Source organism: Rhinopithecus roxellana, chromosome 21 (assembly GCF_007565055.1).
Source record: "Rhinopithecus roxellana isolate Shanxi Qingling chromosome 21, ASM756505v1, whole genome shotgun sequence".
Lineage (NCBI taxonomy): Eukaryota > Metazoa > Chordata > Mammalia > Primates > Cercopithecidae > Rhinopithecus > Rhinopithecus roxellana.
In genome coordinates, this window is record NC_044569.1 from 45,964,613 (window position 1) to 45,976,131 (window position 11,519).

Below are 11,519 nucleotides of genomic sequence, written 5' to 3' on the forward strand. Positions count from 1 at the left end.
AAGAAAATAAGAGACAAGATCCTAAATCAAAATAGAGTCACAATATAGGGCAGAGAGGGTGACGGTAACTGGGAAGAGAGTCATGTTCTTGCTTGGTGGCTATAAGGATGAATGCTGAAACAATATTCAAGTGTTACCCAAGTAATGAAAACCTGGAAATAAGCTACATTGATTGAAATTTCCCATTGCAATTTGTATTTCTCTTACAAACTTGTGGTGCATGCTTGCACGTGAGGCATTGCCCATTTACTGGTGAGGAAAAAGAGGCTCCTCCAAGATTTTCCAGCTAGACTCAGCACATTGTGCTAGAAAAAGACTTGACTAACCATCTAGTTCATCTCTTGGTCTCCTAGAGAGAAAGCAACAACCATTGCTCCAAAGGCAAGTGCAGTACAAGGCGACGTCTGGGAAACCAGCTGCCAAGTGTTGCCTGGTGGATAAAGCACTGAAGTGATGACCTTGAGATGTCCCAGGTGGTCACCACATACCTGCCACTGACTGGGTGAGCTTGAACAAGCTACTGACATTCACTGGCCTCCGATTCCATATCTATACACAAGAGAGTTACCTAGTTTTGATAATTACTGGGGTTCTTTCTGGATCCAAAGTTTCATTACTAGAATTATTTCTTACTTGCTTCCCTTCTTTTGGTCTTTAATATCTCCACCCTTAAGATGATTGAAACAGAAAAAATCGAAGTTCCCACCCAATATTTTTATATATTATTCCCAAATAGCTTTGGGGTGTGGGTGGGGAAATGTTTATGATAACTAAGCTAACAAAGTAGGGTAGAACAAAAATGTAGGGAGTAGCAATCCATTTATATTTTACAATGAGAACAGTCCACAGAGCTTTGCATTATCCAAGTGACACACAGGTTTTTAGCTTAACCCATTTTGGAGTATTTCTATTTGTAAATTACGCAGGTCGCATTATGTCCACTTAACCATAATGTTGCAGGTATGAAGCACTCTGGTGAATATTATTATTATTAACTGAATTACACTATGGATTAATAGTTCTCTGGGAATCAGAATTCAATAAAATTAAACACCAGGCTAAATGTAATAGAAACATTATGAGAATGTAGAGGAAGATTAGGATTCTGATAAAAGCCTTCAAGATGGAATAAATAAGATTAATTTAGCAATAAATGTTTTTGAGTGTTTATTATACACACATCTTTGTGCTAGGAGTTGTAGGATTTCAATTTTCTAATTTGAACTTGAAAGGAAATTTTACTGTATTTGGGGTTTTTTAATTGGGACCATTCTCGTGCCTACTAGGAAAGTTAAATGTTAATCTCTTAGCAGGAAGTACCATAACCATTTCTTTAGATTACTCTATGATAATATATTAGACATATGAGGTTTCTGATTCAAAAGGAGTTATTTTTAAAATTTTTCTACAAACAAAACCAAACAAAAGCAGGTACTTCAAATTTCTCCTTGGACACCTTCGCCTTAAACAAACAGTTTTGTTCATGCTTCCCTTTGAGCTTGCCTCATTCTTTGGGGCTGCACTGACATTTGCTTTTCACAAAGCAAGAAAGCCTTCATCGTCTTGTCTTGTTTTGCTGCTCCCTATCAAAGGCACGCTGGATGATGCCCATCAAAATCACAACTGCAGCTGAGTAACATACTGATGCCACCTACCAGGCTGTGGGCACTACCAGGGAAGGCTACTTAGCAGCTGCCTGAACTTTCTGAAATGGCCTAAAATTGCTCTTCTGCTTGGTCTTGCTGGTGACTTCCCAGGCGAAGGAAATGCCTGAGGACATTGGTCCCTGGGAAGCCCACCATGCCAGGCTGGCCTAGCTCAGCTCAGCCCGACTGCTGACTAAGGATCCCCCAGCTTCAGCAGCTGAACCACACAAAGGTTGTGCCTCCCTCCCACAGAGACAGTTTGTTGCTTTAAGTAGCTGCCGGCAGGCAGGAGGGTCTCTGAAGAGCAGTATACAATTCTAAATGGCTCTTTTTAATATCTATGAGTTTGAATCCCTAGCACATACCTGAACAAATACCAGCATAACTGCTTTCATTAGAAGGAAGAACTAATGTCTTTTCTTCAAAGAGACACTGCGTTTCCAAGGAAAACTCTGAACAAATAAAGTCTCATGGTCTTTAGACTGCTGTTTCTTGGCATTTAAAAGATTACAGGCCTACTTTAGGAAAACTAAATGTTAGCAACCCTTTCTTAGAGATCACTAATAAATGTTATAGAAGGAGCATCAGACTTGGATTCAAAAGCCTGAGGACTGATTCTCATCCCTTCTTCTTGCCAAGTGTATAAATCAGGAAGGTTCATTTCACCCCTCTGGATCTTGGTTGACTCAACAGTAAAATGAAGATAGAGTAGTTGTAAAAGTTACATAAGATAATGCCAGAAACATAGTAAGACTTGATAGATATTCCAAGAACAAAAATCCTATCACGGGCCAGGGGCAGTGGCTCACACTTGTAATCCCAAGACTTTGGCAGGCTGAGGCAGGTGGATCACTTGAGGTCAAGAGTTCAAGACCAGTCTGACCAACATGGTGAAAGCCCATCTCTACTAAAAGTACAAAAATTAGCCAGGCGTGGTGGTGGGCACCTGTAATTCCAACTACTTGGAAAGCTGAGGCAGGAGAATCCCTTGAACCCAGGAGGTGGAGGTTGTAGTGAGCTGAGATTATACCCACTGCACTCCAGCCTGGGCAACAGAATTACTCTGTCTCAGAAAAAAAAGGAAAGGAAAGAAAATCCCATCAGGAACGTGAAATATTTCCTTACCAGCCTGGCTACCAGGGAGCTGCCTCGTCGTGATCTCATGCCAGTCTTCAAGTGTTTCTCTTCCTTCACGGCATGGGGATCAGCTTGATTCTTTGTTGTTGTTATTTTCCGTAGCACCAAGTGCAATCCTTGCACCCAGCAGGCATTCAATAAATACTAATTGGTTGATTGATTAAACTTGAATTTTAACACCATCTCAGCACCTTTGAGAATCAGAGAACCCCTTATGCAAACACTAAAGCCATTTACCCAGCAAATATAAGTTTTAGGAGAGCTTTGCTTCTGTTAAAAAAAAAAAAAAAAAAAAAAAACCTTGGCTCTGGAAAGAGAAATACTTGGGTTCAAAACACTTTTGGTTTTGTCACATACTGAGTGAACTTGGACAAGTTACTCAAATGGAGGCAATCCAACCCATCCCGTATGAGGGTTCTAAGAATCAAATAAGATACAAAGTGTCTAGTACATTGTTAGTGTTAAGAATGGTGAGGTTCTATTAAACATAGCATGAATAAATAAAATACACAAACATTAAGCTTCTTCTAATCATTCTTTGGTAGGTCATTTTTAATTAAACTGAGACATGTAATTGATATACTCAGATTCAGGTTGCCCCTACCCCCATCAATTTCAACAAGGGTATGCTGTATAATTTGTCCAGCAGCTTTGGAGAGGAAACTTGGGGTTATAAAATACCCCGAAACTGTTGGTACATATAAGCAACAAATCCTTAAAGGTACTTAGAACTCTCAAATATTGGTTTGAAAGCAGGTAGTTAGGCTTTGCAGGATAAGGATAACTGGTTATGTGAGCTGATGAGAACACTAACAGGCTGTCAGCAAATACTTCCCTTCCAGAGACGGTCTTGGGAACCTGCATAATAATGTGGAAACCAAATCAATGTTGGCAAAGCATTTTTTTTTTCTTTGAAATAGGGTCTTGCTGTGTTGCCCAGGCTGGAGTGCAGCGGCGCAATCTTGGCTCACTGCAACCTCTGCCTTCCGGGTTCAAGCGATCCCCCTGCTTCAGCCTCCCGAGTTGCTGGGTTTACAAGTGTGCACCACCCTGCCTGGGTAATTTTTCTATTTTTAGTAGAGATGGGGTTTCACCATAATTGCCAGGCTGGTCTCAACTCCTGATCTCAAGTGATCCACCTGTCTCAGCCCCCCAAAGTGCAGGATCACAGGCGTGAGCCACCATGCCCAGCCAGCAAAGCATTTTTCATACTGGCAAATTGCAAAGAACAGAATATTTGAGATGAAAAAAAATGGAGCATTTATTGGACACTTGCTCTCTACCGGTCATTGTACTAGACACATAAAACTGTTTTCCTATTTGATTTCTTACATTACAGAAGAACTTAGAGCCAGTGAGTTAAGATTGACCTGATATCACAGTGAGAGTTAATATTAAGGCCAGGATTAGAACCCAGAGACTAGTAAACACATCTTAAACTCTCATTCTTTTCACAGCAATCTCTTACTCATCAGGCAGGAAAAGCCCTGCAATTCCTGCTTTACCAGGGTAGAAAGAAGTTCCTCCCCACCACCACTTCTCAGCATGGTTAAAGAATCCTGAAGAAGTTGCAACCCCTACTTTTACTCCTCCACCTCCATGCTCTACTAAAAGATGCTACACGGCACACGATGAAACTTAAACACAAAAGGGCAATAAAAAGGCCATATAAGGAGCAAAGAGTATCTAACTGATTGCCTTCATTTTATGCTGGAAGAAATTGAGGCCTAGCAAAGCTAAATAATTTGCCAAAGGCACAAAAGAAGACAATAGGAGAAATATGACCCCAATCCCAGGTACCATATTCCAGTGTCTATTGGACAAGAGAACAAATATTCTTTTTTGTTACCTTTTGTCTTCTGGACACTGTAAATCTGTGGCTCCTGAACCTAAGCAAGCATCAGAATCATCTGAAAGGTTTGGTAAAGGCTAGATACATCAGACTCACCCCACAGTTTCTGATTTGATAAGTCTAGGTTGGGGCCTAAGATTTCCTCTGCAACATTTCCAACAGTCCTGACGCTGCTGGTCTAGGAGACCACATTTTGAAAATCACTTTTGTAGAATTGATGCTTGTTTTCATGTTTTAACTCTTTACTTTAGAGCTGAAGTTCCTCTTTCCAACCTGTTAAGAAGACAACTATAAGTTCTGATCAAGCTTCACTGGTATTGCAAATGTAGAAAGAAATATTTCTGGGCAAGCGCAGTAGTCACTCCTGCAGGAAACCTTCTGGACATAATCTGTGCAAATCACGACAGGGCCTTGGAGGCAATGGAGTCTTTAACTTTGTCTATTCCATATTTTTTCAGAGACACCACCGGCAATCTATTAGAGCAGTGTTCACAACCTTTTCCATGTTAGGACATACCTAGGAAAGGATAATTTTTGTACCACACGGGAATAAAAATAGAGGCTCCTAACGGCCAGAAGTAGCCTGCCAGGGTTCTCTGGACACTCCAAGCCTTATAAAAACCTTGCCATCCACATGGCTAGGGGGATAAAAGCTTTTTCCAATATGAACTGATTTGTGGCACTTCAGTATGCTAAACATAAAACGCCCCCAATATTAGTCTGTTCCTTTTTATTAAAGATAGCAATGGGATCCCAATTATCAAAAGTAATTAAAATATAAACATCTTAAGCAAGGAGAAAAAAATTGCCTGAAAGGGTGAATATTGTGGCTAAATAGTAACTAAGGAGACTAGAACTCACATTATTTTCCAGTTCTTAGATTCTATGACTGCATCTTATTTTCTTTTTTGTTGTATAAGAATAATTTTATTTGATTCATTCTTCATGTCATTAAAACCCCCTTGATGCTGATTTCACTGAGTTTAAGAAAACATTCATGTTAGATGTATCATTACTGGGTATATCACTAAGAAATGATTCTGCCATTAAAAAAATATGGCCCATGCTTTCCTATTACCTAGGAGTAGAAGTTTAAGCTTACAAAAGGAGCTCTTTTAAATTCACTTAGACTTAGTTTCCATATGTCACTCATAGTGCACCCATTAAAAAAAGAAATAAGCTAATCTCATAACTTCCTGTTCTGCATATGACATTTATCACTTCCTGACTCCTCATGATACCTGTCCTTTTCCACTCCATACCATGCCTCAGTTCATCATTAATGGTGATGCACCTTTAAAAAAAAAAAAACCGATAGACTCATTATGTCTCTAGAATTTCCTTTCAGGCCTCCAACAACCATTCTGCAACTTTTAATATCCATGCTCAAAAATGATCACTATATTCCAGTACCACTGGCCTATGATGATTTCAAAATGTATTCTCAGTTCACAAATGTGAAAATATTTCTTAAATACATCTTAGAGTGAATAAAACATGGAAATTCTATTTAATATTGCTAAGAGCTCACGGAGAAGCAATGGCCTTGAGTTTCACAATGACCACATATTCTCTTTATGAAAGTGTGCCCTCTGAATATAACAAGAACTGCTCATGAGATTTAAATCTCCTTTTCTTGGAGTCTTCTTTTGAAGGAAATCATACCTTTCTTTTGAAAGAATCATCTTTTGAAGAAAATCCTGAGGTACTTTTCTCAACTGCTGAGAGTAGACACAACTGCAGATGATTCTAGTCAATTTCTTGGACGTGCACAGGGCTTAGCAAATCATATTCCTTTTTCGAGTAAGGTCTTGCTGTGTTATCTAGGCTGGAGTGCAGTGGCATGATCATGGGTCACTGCAGGCTCCACCTCCCAGGCCCTCCCAAGCAGCTGGAACTACAGGCACACACCACCATGCCTGCGTAATTTTTTTTTATAGGGTCTCACTATGTTGCCTAATGCTCAAGTGATTCTTTCATCTTGGTCTTACAAAGTGCTGAGATTATAGGTGTGATCCACCACACCTGGCCCCAGATTGTTCTTTATGTGCCAAGTAATATTTACATGTCAAACAACTCTTTGCCAGCACTACAAATTAAATATTGCCCTAGATTGTCATAAAACCATTACATCCCAGCTTACTTCCAACAGGATTGCCAGCTGGGAGTCACACTGAAAGTCCCTAGGAAGGCAGCCTTTTCTGGGTGGAATAAAAATCCATACTGCTAAGATATTTTTTATTCAAATCAGTTCAACAAGTACTTTGTCTGAAGTACTTTGATATGACCAGCACTGTTTTTTAAATTAATTTTTTTAATTTTCAAAAATTATATAATTTTATAGTATATGATATAACCTTTTGATATATGCATACATTGAGGAGTGACTAAATCAAGCTAATTAACACACTTATTACCTCACACACTTTTTTTTTAGTGAGAACATTTAAAATCTATTCTTAGCAATTTTCAAGAATACAATACTATTAACTGTGATCACGTTTCATAACAGACATCCTAAACTTAATCCTTCTCTATAACTGAAATGTTATTTCCTTTGACTACCATATGATCCAACAATTCGACTTCTGGGTATATATCCAAAAGGAATGAAATCAGGATGTCAAAAGAGATATCTGCACTCCCCTGTTCACTGAAGCATTATTCCCAATAGCCAAGATATAGAAACAATCAAAGTGCCCATCAATGAATGGATAGATACAGAAAATGTGGTGTATACACACAGTGGAATACTAATCAGCCTTCTAAAAAAAGGAAATCTAGTCATTTGTGAAAACATGGATAAACCTTGAGGACATTCTGCTAAGTGAAAGAAGCAGACATAGAAAGACAAATACTGCATGATCTCATATATGAAACTCAGCGCTCTTAAGTCTGGGTTGTTTAGGGGTGAGGGTTACTGATTATTATAGTAAAGACACTCAGTCCTCTCCTCAAAAAACTGATCCTTTGTCTAAGGAAACAAGGCTTGGTCATGTGAAATAATGAAGGAAAAACTGAAGATATAGGTAAATATCAAATATTTAATTGAAGTCAAGAAGTACTACAAATGCCAAGCAGAAAATATTGGGAGTAGTTGTGGATTGTAGTATTGGCTGGAGTTATCAGGAGACATTTTATGGTGAACATGGATATAAGTTTGTTCCTGAAGGATGCGTGGAATTCAGTAACATAGAAGAACAGTTCAAAGTAAACATGAACAAAACTCCAGAGATGCGTACACAGACATATAAAGATGGAGTTAGGTGGGCTACATGTAGATGATCAAGCCCACACATGTCACCAAAGCAGCACAAGCACAGAGGCGTAAATATTTAATGTGGACTTCATTCCATAATCAGAAGAATCTTTCCTGTCTCAGCCAGAGGACTTGGGAGTCTTGGAGTAAAAGTCTGAAAGAGTATAGTATGAATATAATTGTCCTCAGGTACTTTTGTGGCAGGCCAGCTCTCATTAATGCAGGCCTCCATAACAACTGTTTCAGCACTGACTAAGTAGTTAAGTTAAATATTAAAAGCTGAAAGAGCCAGTGCCTTTATACAAAGGCTGGAATGTAACAAAAGCCCACCAAGAGTTTTGCCCAGGCCTTTCCTGGGCCTTAAAGCATGACAAAATAATGAAGGAATTCTTAACAGGACCTGTTTAGGATTAAATAAGTTTTATTGGGGGGCCTGAAGAAACTCCCCAGAACTCTGCACACAAGTTTACTGAGGGTCTGAAGGAACTCACCAAACCTCTGTGATTTAGCAGGAGACAAGATAAGGGTAATCATCCCAGCACCTGGAAGCATTTAGATTAAGTAAACTTACTGAGGCTCCAGAAGAAGTTCTTCAGGACTCAGACCTTAGTTATAGATTAAAAGAAGTTAATCACTTATGTCTTTAGATGAATGCACACTTACATGTAGACATATAGCTTAGAAGGTATATAAGTTCTGGAAGACTGTAATTTTGAGTTGATCTGGTGATATTTTCCATGTCTTCTCCCTGTAACTGGTTACAGAAATAAAAAATCTCTTCCTCCCCAGTTCATCTGCATCTCATTATTGGACCATAAGAAACAGCAGCCCAGCCCTCAATTTGGCCTGGGAACATTTTCTCCATCTTCCAAGTATATGTGAGACACAGGTAACACTAGATCAAGTAACAAAGCACTTAAGCAACTATGTTTTATATAACCAGATGCAGTTACTTTTAATTGTATATACCTGAATACGCTCCACTTATGTATACCCATGGGTGGCTATCTTTGTGGCATTCATAATCCAGGTATATTGTCTCCATAAACCTACCTTAGTCCCTTAACAAAGGACATAAGATTAGAAGTTATATTCTCCAGACAAATAAAACCTGAATATCTTGATGTCAGGTATCTCTTATTACAATATAAAGTCATATTTACATTAAATATCCCTATTGATAGCCTTAGTCTAATTGTTCTCAGCTGGGAGGAATTATACCACACAGGGTATATTTGTATTGATGTATGGAGGTATTTTGGTTGTCACAACTGGGTTAGGGGTTGCTACCAGAATCTCATATGTACAGAAGCCAAGGATGCTTCTAAACATCTTACTATGCACAGGACAACCCTCCACAAAAAAATTATTATTATTATCTGGCCCAAAATGTCATCGGTGCCAAGGTTGGGAAACCCTGCTTAACTCTTACCAGTTTACATGATGATTAAAACACACACACATACACTTAAAAAATGCAACCTCATTCTCTTTCCCTAAGCTAGATATTTTAAAAACTCTCCAAGAAGTTGTCTCAAATGGTTTTGCCAGCTGAGTACTTTTAAGTCCAAATAATAAAATACCTGGACCAATATAGCTTTAGAAATAAGTAAATTATTTTGCATAAATCTAGAGATAGGTGTATCCAGGATTGCTTAATTCAGAAAATGAGTGGCATTGGGTTTTCAGATACTTTTCTAGTTTTTGTGTAAGTGGCTCTCCTCTCTATAATAAGTTACCTTTGGATACCTCCTCACTATAATAAGTTGAAAAACTTTCCCCAAAACGTTATCCATGTCCTAATCTCTAGAAGCTGTGACTATTACCTTATATGACAAAAAAGGTTCTTTGCAGATATGATTGGATTAAGGAGCTTGAGATAGGGCAATTAGCCTGGATTATTAGAGTAGGCCCTAGATGGAATTTCATATATCTCTATATGAAGAGGGCAAAGGGAGATTTGATAACACACAGAGGAGGAGATGAGAAGACAGAGCAGGAGAGATTTGAAGATGCTGGCCTTAAAAATCAGAGTGATGGGGTCATAAGCCCAGGAAGGCTGACAGTCACCAGAAGCTGGAAGAGACAAAGATTCTCCCCCAGAGCATCCAGAGGAAACAAGACTTTGCTGACACCTTGATTTGGGCCCAATGATACTAATTTTGGACTTCTGATCTCTGTAATGGAGAGAGAATAAGTTTCTGTTGTTTTAGGGCTCCACGTTTGTGGTAACTTGTTACCAGCAGTCACAAAACGCCTGCCACAAATTCAGGTATCACTTCCTCATACAGCTGATTCTGGAAGAAGAGAGAGAACCTCTTCTCATGCATCAATAACTTTCTTCCCTAAATAAAAAAAAAAAAAAAAGAGGAAAATATTTCCCAGCAGCCTCCAGTAAGTTTTTCCATAGGATAGGTCTCAATGGCCAGAAGAATGTCACATGCCTACAGCCAAAACAGTCACAAGCAAAGGAAAATAACATAATCATGATTAGCTTAAATCAATCGTGGTGCTTCCTCTAGGGCTCAAGGGAGGCCAATCTTTCCTGTGTGTATTGTTCTGCAGTGTTAAAACAAGACTTTGGAAGAATGGTCTGAGAGCTGTCAGGTAGGCACCCAACAGTGGCAGTTTTCTTTACCCTGCCTATGTGGCCACGTCTGCTGTGATGGTGCCAGGACTGCTCATCGTAGTCAGCAGTTCTCAAAGAGGCTCTCCACCACTACCACTGAATGGAACTCTGCAAGATGTCACTGCACTGCCCTTAGCTCCTTCATCCCAATCCCTGGAAATTCCTTTCCCCTTCATGCAATGGATGAAGCTCCTTGTATTAGACTTCATAGTCAAGAAATAAAGTTCTCCTCATTATGGGGAAGCTGTGATTTGAGATGAAGTTGATTTGTCACTGGAAAAGAGGTGAGTGGGAAATAAGATCAATACTTTCCTTGGATTCACTTTTACCTATATCTGTTTTCTACAGACCTGAATTTTCACTGAAATTATTTTAGGAGCTGCAGCAGCCCAATCTACACCAGACCAACTTGGATTATTTCCAAAGGTTCTTGTGCCCAGCAGAGTTAAAGATTGCATCTCTCTCCTTCCTTTAAGCCTCTTCATTCTCCTTCAAGTTCTCACCCACAGCAGCAATACAGCATTAATAAAAGCCCAATATAGAATGTTCTTATTTCTCTGCTTTGATCCTGGACTGGGGGCAGCCAGGTGTAGGCTAGCAGCTGGCCCAGTGTAAGTATCCTCCCCCACACTGTGTTCCCCCTGTTGCACTAGAAGGGCATTAGGCCTGGAGGGCAGGAGCGAGAGACAGTATCCAAAGGTAACATGCCTATCAAATTGCATACATAACCTGCATTTCTTTTTCTGTCTTTTTTTTTTTTTTTTGAGACACAGTATCGCTCTATCGCCAGGCTGGAGGGCAGTGGTGCCGTCTCGGCTCACAGCAAGCTCCGCCTCCTGGGTTCCAGTGATTCTCCTGCCTCAACGAGTCACTGGGACTACAGGCAACCGCCACCACGCCCGGCTAATTTTTGTATTTTTAGTAGAGACGGGGTTTCACCATGTTGGCCGGGGTGGTCTCGAACTCCTGACCTCAGGTGATCTGACTGCCTCAGCC